A 14,069-nucleotide genomic window follows, 5' to 3' on the forward strand; every position below is an offset into this window, starting at 1 on the left:
TACTATGTTTTAGCTGTGCTTTATTACGGTACCTTATATAATGAAAACTGTAATTACCCGCCAGTGTTCAATCTAATGTTAGTGTCAACCTACTTAAATTTTAAAATTAAAATTTTAAATTTAAATATGCATTACTGAAAATAATGTGTTTTAACATTACTTTCCCCATTTCTAATTCCCAAAGTGGTGAAAGTCAAGAATGTAATTATGCCTTGTCTCTCAGACTGTGAGCATATGATCCGTTAGCTACTATTTAACCAAACTATCCTAGCATTCCAAGGCACTTAAACTTCAACTGGTTAGAAGCCCTATGTCTAAACACTGGTTACATTTCTGGCCTCAAAACATATGTCCTCAGAGTACCTCACAGTTTTCTACTAGCGCTCATGAAACTATCAATTGTAGGTGCATTTTATTTATTCATGCAATTTATTTTATTGTGACTGCTTGGTTACATTGACTCTTCAGTTTTACTAGTTAAATGCCAACGATTCAAAGATAGTTTAAATATTTACCCAAGGCAGCATTAAGTAGGCTAAGTAGGGCTGTTTTTTTGCTTCTAAAAATGTACACGACTGACTAATACAATTTTTATTTCAATATGCAAACTCTTTAAGCTTCTTCGAGTACCCTCGGAAGTTTGATTATTTTTGTTTTTGTTGTTGCTGTTGTTAACTATTTTGTTATCCTATTATTTTTTTCCTCTTCTATTAGATATAATTGTGTCAGCTTCCAGTTATCAATCTGCCTTCTTAGTCAATTTTCCTTTACTTTTGAGTCACCTTATTTTTGCAAGTTTTTTCATTCTTGAAGCATATATTCACTTAATAAAGGATAGCCTTTTATCAGATTTTGTGAGAGTTATTTGCCTTAGCAGAGCTATATGAGACCTCTTTCCAAAAGATTTAAAGTAGCTCCAATAATTTTTAAGCAGCAGATTCCCATTTGCCTTTAATTTCATTAATACAATGTACATGGAAGATCTGTCCTTTGGGGTTACTCTGTAGAGATGCTTTGTGAGACCTTAATTTTTAAATATATGTTTGTGTCAGTTAGCTTTTGCTGTGTAACCTGTATGACTTAAAACAACATTTAACTCATGCTTCTGTTGGTCTGTTAGGTATTTATTATTTTCCAGGTGACTTGAGCGTATAATTAGCTGGGAGTAGATGGAAAACTGACTCGTGTTTGGATGACATAGAATATGTTCACTAATATGTGAGGTGTTTGATAGGTAGTTGGCCAGGGAGATAAAGACAACTGGGACGCATGTCTCTTATTATTATACAAGTTATTCCAGCATTCTCGTGGCTCCAAGAGCAATAAAACAGCAAGCCCCAAAGCAGAAATACTTGCCAAGCATCTGTTTGCATCATACTTGATAATGTAACATTGGCCAAAGCAACTCAGAAGGCTAGTAAAGATATAAGGGATGAAAAAGTAGGCCTCATGATGGGAGGGGAAAAAATGTATGGGCATTTTTGTGAACTATCCCACACTGAACCAGATTTAGAGTTCTAATCTTTATCCTGTTCTGTGACCTTAGCAAGTCATTTGCTGCTCTGCTTTTCTGCTTCTCCTGTAAAATAAAAAGATGTTGGATTATACCAAGTTCAAATCTTTCCATTTATTTTGTTTAGAAGAAGATATTTCAAAGAAACATTGAAAAACAATAATTACCATACTGTTTTTCATTTCATTTGTCATAAGTTTTGACATATAAAGTATTGCAGTGAGTTAATAAATTCACTTTTTTGAAAATTCAAATTCATTTTTAGAAAATATAAATTTTAAAATATATAAATTAGAATATTTGTTCATTTTTATTTATTTGATTTTGAGGTAGTTGAAAGAATTTCGGTGATAAATGATGCAAAACTTTTGGATAGCAACTAAAAAAACAAGTGCTTAGAATTTCAGTATCGCATATTAATTCAGATTCAAATAGTTGTCTATCAAAACAGATAATGTTCTTTCATGTACTGTAATATATTAGTTTTAAAATGACCATATCTATGTATATTATATATAATTTAATTTAGAGCAGAATAGGTACTTTTCTGAATTAGCAAGTTGAATCCATTCTTACTGCCGTTAGAAAACAGATCTTTATACAGTTGTGAGGATAAGGAACATTCACTTTTACTGTCTTTTCAAATGTGTGCAGACTGGGAGAAAAAAAAGAAGACTGCTTTTGTTGTTCTGATTATTGATTTCAAAATGCAAGAAAGCCAAATTTTAGAGAAGCTGCAAAGGCATCTTGCTAAATAAACTCTTCCGCATTCTGTCTCTTTAACTCTTTCCTCACTCAAATTTCCTTCCTCAAGAGTAACCTGGCACCCTCTCTCACCACCTATGGCTGATAAGGCACTACTGAGTATCCCAGTGTCCTTGAGATTTAATTTGGATAATTAATTTAATTTAATTTAATTTAATTTAATTTAATTTAATAACTACGTGTATTTAGTTCACGAACCACACGGTTTGGAATCACCAAATTCTTGGTTTGAATGTTAGTTCTGAAGCTCTACGAACACAGACGATTTAGTCAATGTCTTAAAACCTCAATTTCTCTATTGTTACAATAGAATTGATGATACATTTTTTGTAGGGTCACTGGAATATTAAATGAAATTATTTTTAGCAAAATTCCAAAGTAAGTGTTCAATAAATTGGAAGTGGTTACTTCCCTCACAAGAATGAGCCATTTTCCTGAGAAATTATTTCTAAACCTCCAATGCCTGTGAGACTTGATTTTGTTGGCCAAATAGTACATGAGTCTGGCCTATATTTTGTAGTCTGTACCACCCTTTTGATAAATCTAAGGACTAAGGATTCCTAGTAGACTGGTGAACCAAGATACACAGACCACTGTCTTTGTATTGGTTGACTTATGTTATTAATGTTCAAGTAGTTCTTTATTTCATATTTCTTAGTACTTATTCTTAATTGATAACTACAATACTACTACTAACGCAATAAAGACAAAACATCATTATTTATATGATAGTTTTACTCCTAAGTTACTTCAGTATTCATTGTGTTTTCTGTCAGCATTTCCAGAGTTCTCAGTGATCAAGACGATCATTAACGGCATTGTCTGGATAAAACCATACCTATTATTAAGCTTCTCATATTTGCTCTATTGTGGAGCATTTTAGGGAAAGCATTAGTCAGTTTGGGGTAAAAAGAATTGCATTGCCGACTCGACCAACTGGGAGTGAAAACCTTGTCAAGTGGAGAGAACCCTGTTTGACTGAGCCAGCTGAGACACTGAGCCAAACTTTCAAGACACACTCTATTCCATGTACAGCTCTTTTTGCACTTCCTGAACTTTGTCACCCAGAAGCATTTTGCTCATCCCGGGGGCATGAACTCAACTCCAAAAGCAATAAACAAAAATTATTGTTTATCCTTTCACAAGCCTTTTTCCTGTCTTTTCTTTCCCTTTCCTCTTCTCTTCCTTTTCTCTTCTCCACTCTCTTTCTCTCTCTTTTTCTCTCTTTTTCATTTCTTTCTTTTAAAATATGGAGACACAAATATACCTTGATATGTCACAATATACGTACATTCCCTAGATTCAATTTTAGGTCATGTGCTCCTTGAATTTTTTTCCTTTGGCTGAGTTCTGGCACAGAGACAACTTCTGCAACATTTTAAGCCAAACAATATGCACTTATTAAGTGGAAATATTTGTTTTAATTCAGCTACACCAAATTGCACCAGCCCATATTATTGCAATATGTCTGCTGAGTCACAAAAACCTCAGAAATTAGGTCATTCTGAACCCTGGCTACTACACTGACAAACTAAATGTGGAATCAGAGTTGATTCTGTGCATGTTCTTTGAGGAGTTCTGAATCTATTAGGACATATATTCCTTAGCAATATACTAGAGAGTTTATAGACCTTTTTGACATTCTTGTAATGGAGAATACTGACAAGCAGTTGTGTAGGCCAGATCATCTGTTAGAGTACTTATCAATATCAAGACTTTCATGATGCCACACATCCCTTTTGGGCTATTATCTTGAAACAAAAGAGTATGCTATCTGTCCCATGGAATCCTTATTTTGTTATGGTATGAAAAATATTATGGAATAATTTAAAAAGATTAAAAGGAGAGAAACAGCATTAGTTAATTCATCAAGCATACTATAGGAAAACATTTGATGTAAATAGTATTTCCCCTTCTTTATCACTGAACCCTGTATAAGGAAGAATTCTTCTTAATTGAAGAGTAGATTTCTAAATTGATATGGCATATTTGACCTTCATAGCACATTTGTTTCTGTGCATCCTTTCTATTGTTTCTATTTAATATATTTATAATGTAAGTAGCTAGCATAATAAAACTCTTCTACTTTTCCTAAGAGCTAGCAGAAATACACAGCTTTATAATGCTTCAAATTCTTTAGTTTTAGTAACGTTTGCAAACTTATCTTGGCAAAGGTACGTTTGGTAAAATTTTGAGAAAAGTAAGCTGCATCCTCTGGCTTTTGTAATTATTAAAAACACAGAATGATTATTTCTGTTTCTTCCAAGAAACTTTACATTACCTTTGAGGGTATGGGAATTACAAGCATTCTTATTGGCAATTGAAATTGTTTTTAATATAAAAAACATGTGCAAATGTCTGTTATTCTCAAAACACTTCTGAAAAATATGCAAATGTTTTGTGCCTCAAAATATTAAGGTTGTCCATTTTCCCCCTATTTCCCAAATGCCTGCTTATTTTCTTTCATGTGTGGGTAATATTCTAAACCTTGGTTTGTTATCAAATTAAATTAAGATCAGAGTTAATTCCCCCTTGTTTCATATTCAGAATCCTATTATGGTATTTTCAAATTTAAGGGCTTCATATTCAAGGATACAAACTGAATCATATATGATTCATTTAAGGTTTATCTTTTTAGGAAAATACATTTTAAAATCTAGTGCTTGATTAAATGAATGAATACTTGCATTTACCCAGTTGTGTGGTTCATAAATTCATAAGAATTCTTTGTAAAAACAGCTGTATTTATGCATATTATACATTAATCTTCTAAATACCATATTTGAGTTTTGTACTTGTGATCACAGTCTTTAATTAAACAAAACTAGTCACATTTCTTTATAATCCCTAGGGTTGAAACAAAACTATGATTCTAATATGAATGCTTTGAAGAATATTTTTCTATCAAAACTTGTAGGAAAGTGATCATTTCAAGCACATAATCATTAAGGTATACTTGGTTTAATTTATTCTCACCTTCTTTTAATACACGTGAAAAATTATGTTTGACAAACAAAGGAAATCAAACCAAATTATTATTTGATTCTTTGCTTAACTGTGTAAATGGCTCACTGAGTTGACTGAGATGACCTACTTCATAATATCTTCTCTATGGTTTGAGTTTTCGTAATTCTTTTTAAAAAAATTTGTAACATTTATTTTATTTTATTATTTTGTTTTGAGAGATAGAGAAACAGAGCTTGAGTGGGGGAGGGGTAGAGAGAGAGAGAGAGAGAGAGAGAGAGAGAATCTAAAGCAGGCTTCAGGCTGTGAGCCCTTGGCCCAGAGCCCCACATGGGGCTCAGACTCATTAACCACGAGATTGTGACCTGAGCTGAAGTCAGACTAAGCCACCCAGGTGCTCCTTCATTTTCATAATTCTTTTAATTTTAAGTACACATCATACTGGACAAGAATTTTTGCATTCACTATCACAACACTATTGATAGTATTTCACATTACTATCAATTCTTACATCACGTTGGGAGGTCAGTAAGAGTAACCATAATTTTATTTGTTAGCCGGAGACACTGACACTCAGTCTGAGGTTCTACAGCTATTAAATGAGGAACCATTAAATGGACTTGAACACTGATTGTCTCAGAAAAACTTAGGGTAAATTGGGTAAAATTAGTCATTAAATAGGAATTAAAACATTTTTATGACTATAAAAGAAAAACAACTAGTAAATAAAACTTAATTGTCCATAAAGCCAACATATGAGAGAAACCAGGAAGAAAGCATCACTGGCCCTTCAAGATTTGATTGATGTTTAAAATATAGAAACTATGTGGGGGAATCAATTTTTTTTCTTTCTCTTTTTCTCATTCTCTCTCTGTGTCTATGTGTGTCTATCTATCTATCATCATCAACTGTATGTTCATCCATCCAATTATTACTTGCCTACTGCAACCCTGTTGTGTCACACAATTATTTATTACCATTTCTCCACTTCCTCAGCCCTGTTTGACTTAGTAACAAATATTGAACAGGCTGGTGTAAAATAGAGGACTAGAGGGAGAAGAGTTGATGTCATAGTCTTGGAAATTGAAAACAAGATCATCAGTGTCTGAATAACAGAGGAAAATGAATGTTAATTTTGCAAATAGAATCATAAATTCCATTCAGTGTGAAGCAAATTGGAAAAAATGTAGTACTTTTAATGGCTTAACCAGCTGTGAATTGAAGGACAGGCAATACACATGGAATTTATTCTTTATATTTTTTTCAGCATATGCAAGGACTTAGTTCCCCATCATCACTCATGGCAGTTGTTCAGCTAATTTTTGGCAGGATGTAGAAACAATGTCTCCATAGTCACCAAGTGGCTCGTTTCATTTATATAATGAACACCATTTAGCATTCAAAAATAAAAATACGTATCAAATGGATTGCAAAAATACGAAGAGTGCACAATGAAGTGGGAGGCCACTAAATTACTATCCACCAGCCTTTCCATTTTGTTGCCCATGTGAAATAAATTGAACAATTCCAGATGTTTTAGGACTTCTGATAGATACAAGATAATCTTCCTCTCTATCATTCTACCTAGTCAATTAGTTCCTCATTTTCTAGCCTTCCTACTATTTGTAATTGTAGAAGAAAGAAAAGGCTTCATTGTAGCTTTCAAGGCCACCAGAAGTCCACATTCTGACCCGTTGACTTTTTTCTCCCCGTGATCTTTTTAACAATTTTTAGTAAAATGGCCCGAATTTAAGGTGGCAGAACCCAAGGTTTCAGTAATAAAATACTTTCAAAAATATTTTCTAGACATGAGTTACCTTGGCATTTGCCTCACTTCTCTTATACCTCTGTGTATACAACTAAAGACTTAAAGCATTTTTGTTTATTTGCTTGCCAGTTTTGGGGAGAGGGAATGCTGGGAAGGACACCCTTCACCTGACATCCACTGAGGCTCTAGCAACCTCAATCAAAAACTTTCAGGTATTTGGGTAGTTGGGCCTCAAAAAGAAGCGTTCTCGCTTTCTAACCTGAATACTTTTTAATCTGTAGTTAGGCTTACTTGGTTTTCTAACTTTCTTGTCATGATATTTTAAGATTTCCATTGCTTTGATGACTAACTGGGATAAGCAAATATCATTCTTGGTACTTTTAAATGCATGTACCCAAAGTATTACGTATGGGTAACAAAAAGTTAAAAAATTCATTTTCAGATGATACGGACATACATACCTTCTTTTTGTTCCTCAAGAAAAGAGAAAAATCAAAAGTAAGGTGATAATCCTTACTTTTTAATTATTTGTATTAATACATGTAATTTAGTTTGGAAATATACATCGAAAGAAATAATTCCATCCTAATTTAAATGTACAATTGTATTGTATTTTATTGACTCTTGAAAATACTATTTATATTCACTTTAATGCTTGCTCATCAAAGTAGGTAACTGGTATAGAGAAAACTAAATTTTGGAAGCATACAGCCTATGTGCATTTTTTCCCAAGCTCCACTTAGATACATGTCCTAATGAAATAGATGGGGGAAATCAAATAATATTGATAAACTAATGGTGGCTTGGCTTGCATGGTGATCTTAAGGGTGGAGAACTATCATTTAAATACCTACATAGATTCTGTTGTTCTTTATCTCATTTACATATTGTAACAATGATTAATGACATGATTAATACTTTTTCAAGATAGTAAAATAAACTTAAAGAAATTTAAGCAGATTGTTCAAGGTTTTATACTTTATAAATGGCGAAATTCTACTTTCCCAAATATGGTAACAAATTCACACACACACACACACACACACACGTAATATATAGTAATAAAAACTTAAATGACTAGGAAAGAGAGATTTCCGGACACATAAATTGGATGACTGTTTAATTTATCATTCAAATCAGTATACTTTTGAGAATAAAAGGGGAATCCATTAATAATTATATAGAGGACCAGTATAAACTTGGGAAATAGGATGTATTCTTACTCTAGACATAAGCGAGCCAAAACCGACAAGACATGCTATGGTTCGAATTTAAACAAGGTCAAAAGAAATCACTTCAGTCTTGATCAATTAAGTAATTAATTTGTCATTCTTAATATTTACTGAGAGTTTACCATGAACTAGACACTTCACCAGTCACAGGAGTTCTAACAGTTATTAAGAAATAAATGGTTCCTATCTTCTTTGGAAAGCTTTCAGGCAAATGGAAAGAATAGACAAAGACAAGTAAGAAAATGAATGAATAAAGTAATGATATCTACTATGAAGGAATGAATGTGTACTTATACATGTCTCTTTTTTTTTTAATTTTTTTTAATGTTTATTTATTTTTGAGACAGAGAGAGACAGAGCATGAACAGGGGAGGGGCAGAGAGAGAGGGAGACACAGAATCTGAAACAGGCTCCAGGCTCTGAGCTGTCAGCACAGAGCCCGACGCGGGGCTCGAACTCACGGACCGTGAGATCATGACCTGAGCCGAAGTCAGATGCTCAACCAACCAAACCACCCAGGCGCCCCTATACATGTCTCTTTGAAGGAGAGATAATTAAGCCTTTTGTACCCTACTGTCAGTATATCATTGGTACAAGTCTGGGAGAGGGAGGGCAAGTCAGGGAGAAAAGCCTCCTGTTTGAGGTCCGCTATTCGGCTGACAGCAATTCTCAGATAAGCAGGTGACCATGATTTGTTATCAATGAAAACATAGAGCAACTTGGGATGGATCTACTATGTGAAATATGAAGGAAACACCTTCAGACAAAGGGAAAGCAAATACATACAAAATGGCAAAGTTTTTGCAGGACATGGGTACTTAAGGATAGCTCCTGTGAATTGGACCCGGTATAGGGGAGGCAGGTGGGCAGTGGGGGTGAGTCAAAAAGTGAGTTTAGAGTGAGTCAGGAGCCAAATCACTCAGGGTCTGTGCAGAGCATGAGAAGCTGATGAGTTTAATTTTCAAGGCTGTCACATGCTACTAAGGGTTAAGGAAAACCAGTATCATGATTTGATTAAAATTTCTGAAAAAAAAAATATTTTGGCTTCATTTTTCATCCTTTTGCATCAGTCTGTAACTCCACTAACATCCTACATTGTATCCAGATTTTTAAAAAGTAATAATAACAAAATTCAGGCACTGGTATAGCTATTTTCCTCTTCTTTGATATCCCTTCTCTATTTTTGTTAAGGAAGTAAGAAACCACTTTACCAACGAAGTTTTGCCAGACCACAAATATCCAACTTTCTTGTAACACATTTGTTTTAAGTCGGTAGTTGGGTGGTGTTTTCCTTATTTTAGTGAAAGTGAAGTGGAGATTTCAAAAAGTGATAGTTTAGCAGCACCTCGGTTGTCCAGTTGGTTAAGCATCTAACTCTTGATTTTGGCTCAGGTCCATGATCTCAGTTTGTGGGTTTGAGCCCCGTGTTGGCTGTGCATTGATGGCGTAGAGCCTGCTTGGGATTCTCTCTCTGCCTCTCCCCTGCTCTCTCTCTCTCTCAAAATTAAGTAAACAAACATTAAAAAAAATGGAAAAAAATGATTGCTTAGAGATCTGACTAGTAGGAAAAAAAAATCTATTCGCATCGTGGTTGGCAAACCTCTAAGATAGTTTCCAATAAACCTCACCTCCTGCTATCATGCCCTTGTACTTCCTGTTCCCCTCAATGATGGACTGATCTTAGTGAACAATAAAATATAGTAAGTTGATGAAATGTCAGTTCTGTGATTAGCTTACAAAGGATTGTAACTTTAATATTGCTAGCAGATTCCCTCTATTGCTTTTGCGGCTTGTACACTTTGATGAAGCAAGCTATAATTTGGAAAGGCCTAATTGGCAAGGAACCGAAGGATGCCTCTAGCCAATAACCAGTGGGGAACTGAATTCTGCCAACAACCACTGAGCTTGGAATTAAATCCTTCACCAGTCAAATCTTCAGATGAGACTCCTGTCTGACGACTTGACTGCCATCTTGTGAGAGACTCTCAGGCAGAGCACCTTGCAAAATCATACCCAGATAATTGTAAGGCAAGAAATATGTGTTGTTTTGGGGCCCCTGGGTGACTCAGTTGGTTAGGCGTCTGACTTTGGCTCAGGTCATGATCTCACAGTTCATGGGTCCGAGCCCTGCGTCGGGCTCTGGGCTGACAGATCAGAGCCTGGAGCCTGCTTTGGATTCTGTGTCTCCCTCTCTCTCTGCCCTTCCTCTGCTCACCCTCTCTCTCTCTCTTAAAAATTAATAAATATTAAAAGAAAGAAATATGTGTTATTTTAAGTTGCTAAATTTCTTGATAATTTGTTTTGCATAAGTAAATAATGAATACACAATGAAATACAGTTTCCTCTCCTAATCAGGGATTGTGGGTTTTTAAAAAGTCTCCTTCTGTATTGTAGGATTTACAAACACAATAGGTAGTTTAACACATTATTATTAAGGTACTGGAGATCCATAATTGTGTTTGGATAAGAAGGCACAGATATTTAAGCATTAGTTACTTTCAAATAATGAAGAATTAATGGTTTCATTTTTCCTATTAAGGGAAATATATATTCTTTTTTAAAGCACTTTTAAGACTCAGTTTGAAGCATGTTTGTCAGTAAGGTATCAATTATTTCATATTTCTTCTGAAATTCAATGACTGTTTTTCTCATTGATTTTATTAGATTAGGTTCTCCAGAAACAGAGGCTAACACTGGGATTCTTATACAAGTGTTTTATCAAGGGAGTGCTCTCAGAAGAAGAGTGAGAGAAATAAGATAAGGCAGGGAATGTGCTAAACAAAGACATTGTCTCAGTTGGAGATTAACTGGAGCCTGAGCCCATGGAATTTCTGGAACACAACTATACCAGAGAGTTAGTTTCTCTCTTGATGGAGTGACTCAGTCTTTTGTATCCTGCTGTTAGTTAGTTATTGAAGTAAGGGGAGCATAGCCTCCATGTAGAAGAAATTCCCAGTTGGGTGAAGGCAATTTTCAGAGAAAAAAGAAGTTTTAAGCTTTTATTACCCAAAACTCACAGCAACTGGGGAATAGGTGCTCTCCAACTAAAGGATGGAACACCAACCACATTCACTACAAGGATTACGCATTCTGATTCTTTTTGTTCCCTTTTTAGATACACTGGAGAAATGGACACATGCAATATTTTTAGTCATGACACTTCATAAAGGGTATCTATAAAATCTAACTTTAGGGTGATAAAGTTTTGAAGGTAGGTATAATTTCTTTTTAGGTATATGAAATCAATCACTCAAGAAGAATTCATTGAGGAACTTTGTATAAGCACCAACTACTAAATATTTTAAGTAATGCAGCGATGTGTTTTAAGTATTTTCTAACTCATTTATAAGGAAAAGAGACTTTTTTTAAGTTACCAATTTAGCAAAAAACTGGATATTAAATCAATATTTGATAAAAATTTAGTAGGTTTCCATTTCTAGTGGTTCTTTTTTTCTTAATGTTTGTTTATTTATTTTTGAGAGAGAGACAGAAATCCTGTGTGTGCATGAGTGGGGGAGGGGCAAAGAGAGAGTGGGGGACACAGAATCCAAAGCAGGCTCTAAGTTATCAGTGCAGAGCCCAACGTAGGGCTGACAAACCGTGAGCTCATCCCCAGAGCCAAAGTCAGATGCTTAACTGACTGAGCCATCCAGACGCCCCTAGTTTTTTTCTTAAAGAGATGAAAAAAACCTTTCAGATATTCCCCTATTGACACAAATTACTTTTATTATAACATTTTTAATATGTATAAACTTAAAGTTAGGTCTCAAATACATATAGTGATTAAAATTAAATGGCAATAGTTTTTAAAATGGTTGTAGTCCAGAATATGCTTATATTAATTCAATATCATTGTTAAATGAAATCACCACAAAATCATAGAGCTTCCATCACCCCAAAACATGTCTCAACTCCAACCGCCTATAACATCTAAATACAGAAAAAATTATATTACTGCCATGCAAGTAAATAAAATAAAAATTCAGAAAAAGGAAAAGAAATCACAAATAAATTAGATATGTGCTGTATATGGATGAAGAATAGGACATCTTGGACTTACTGAAGAGAAAGGAAAGGATATAACCCAGGAGAGAAGGGCAAATTTGGAGACAGGAGTAAATGTGCTCGGGCTAAATTGAGATCATTTTATTAGTGACTTTGGTTTCAGCATTGTGTAGCTATAATTATGGAACCCAGAAGTAATAATACATAAGACTGGGCACACTACACAAATTTATATGATCTAACATAAATCAAAACCTCATGTTTCCTCAATTTTTGTATTTGTGTAATCTTAGGTAATAGCATGTGCCCACTATGTTTACTTTGAGTACGACAGTCCATTGAGTTTACACGCTCTTTCTCTTTGGAAGATTCTTGGCTGGCTACCCATAAGCTAGATCCTAAATGTTTCTGGATTTTCACTCTTTAGAAAATGCATTCAATTTCTTCCCACTTTTGACATTGACATTAGGTCAGCCCACCTCTGAAAGCATTGTGTTGAAATGGCTGTCTTCATATATTCTTCATTGTTGTTCTTTGGTGAAATTGTCACTTGAGGGTCAAATTAGAGCTCATTCAACCAGAGCCATGGCAGTGACAGTAATCAGCCTCAGGTCATTTCTTCCACTTGAGAATTTTCAGGGCAGGCACTTGTAGTTCATTTCCTACTTTTACAAAGCATTACTGTCTTATTGGTTGCATTGTGTAATGAATCTGAGTTTGGGTTTACAATTTTATAAATTTACAGTTTCTGATTGTCAGTATTTATTTGGCTTTCACCCTTGACCCCAGGTTTTCTTTTTTACAAAAATTTTATTTTTTAAAATGCTTTCCAATGTTAAATTTTATTGGATCTATTTATTAACCAATTCTTAGCATATCATTTTGTTCAAATAGCTTCTCAAACCTAGAAAAAAATTGTCATGAAATTTACCATCAGGGCAAATATGCTAGCTTTCTACATAATGTTGGGGTAATCATCATTTTGTGTGCATTCTATAACTGCAAGAGCTAAAGACCTTGAAAAATTATAAACACAGTCCTTTGAAAGAGATCAGTGAAACGGACAGAACTGCTGACTTCAAAAAGTTATTTCCTTCACATATTTCTCTTTTTGTGAAGATCAGGAAACTATATTTAAAATTTTTTTTTAAATTTGAAAATTTTAACTAGGAAGATTATTTTTTAAGGAATATAATTTTCAAAATTTTAATCTCATATATACTTTACTTTTTAACATTTGCACACAACTGGGCTGTTATAATTCAATTTAATTCAATAACATTTTAACCAAATAATTATCTATTAATAAGGGCGGAATTCACCAACATGGAAATAGATGCATTTTAGACGTTTGAAATTTTGAATGTGTAGGAATGAGTCATATCATTTTAGTTCAATGGGTAAGAAGGATGATCTTTGAAATTTACATATTTTGAGTAATTTAGTTCTGACAATAGCACTGAACATAGTTAAATGATTACAGTAAAGTTTCTGAAAATGATAATAATCTATAGTTTATTTATCTATAAATATAAATTATTAATCTATAAACATAAATATCTATCTCAGTGAAGTGAGTAACTAAAAACTAAATTACAAGTATCTATGCACTCTTTACGGTATCCGTCTTTGATCCCGGCCTCATGTCCTTCCCTACTCAACAGAGACTAAATGGCTGACTGTGCTCTCAGGACACTTTCCTGTAGTGCAGGAAACATTCAGACCAATCTCAAGGTTTAGTTTGAAGAAATGAAGCAGAAAATAATTAAGTAAGGTCATACTAGATAGGGGGACAGTATTCTTCCTGGTATCCTACAAGCAT

Source organism: Panthera leo, chromosome F2, assembly GCF_018350215.1.
Source record: "Panthera leo isolate Ple1 chromosome F2, P.leo_Ple1_pat1.1, whole genome shotgun sequence".
Taxonomy (NCBI): Eukaryota; Metazoa; Chordata; class Mammalia; order Carnivora; family Felidae; genus Panthera; species Panthera leo.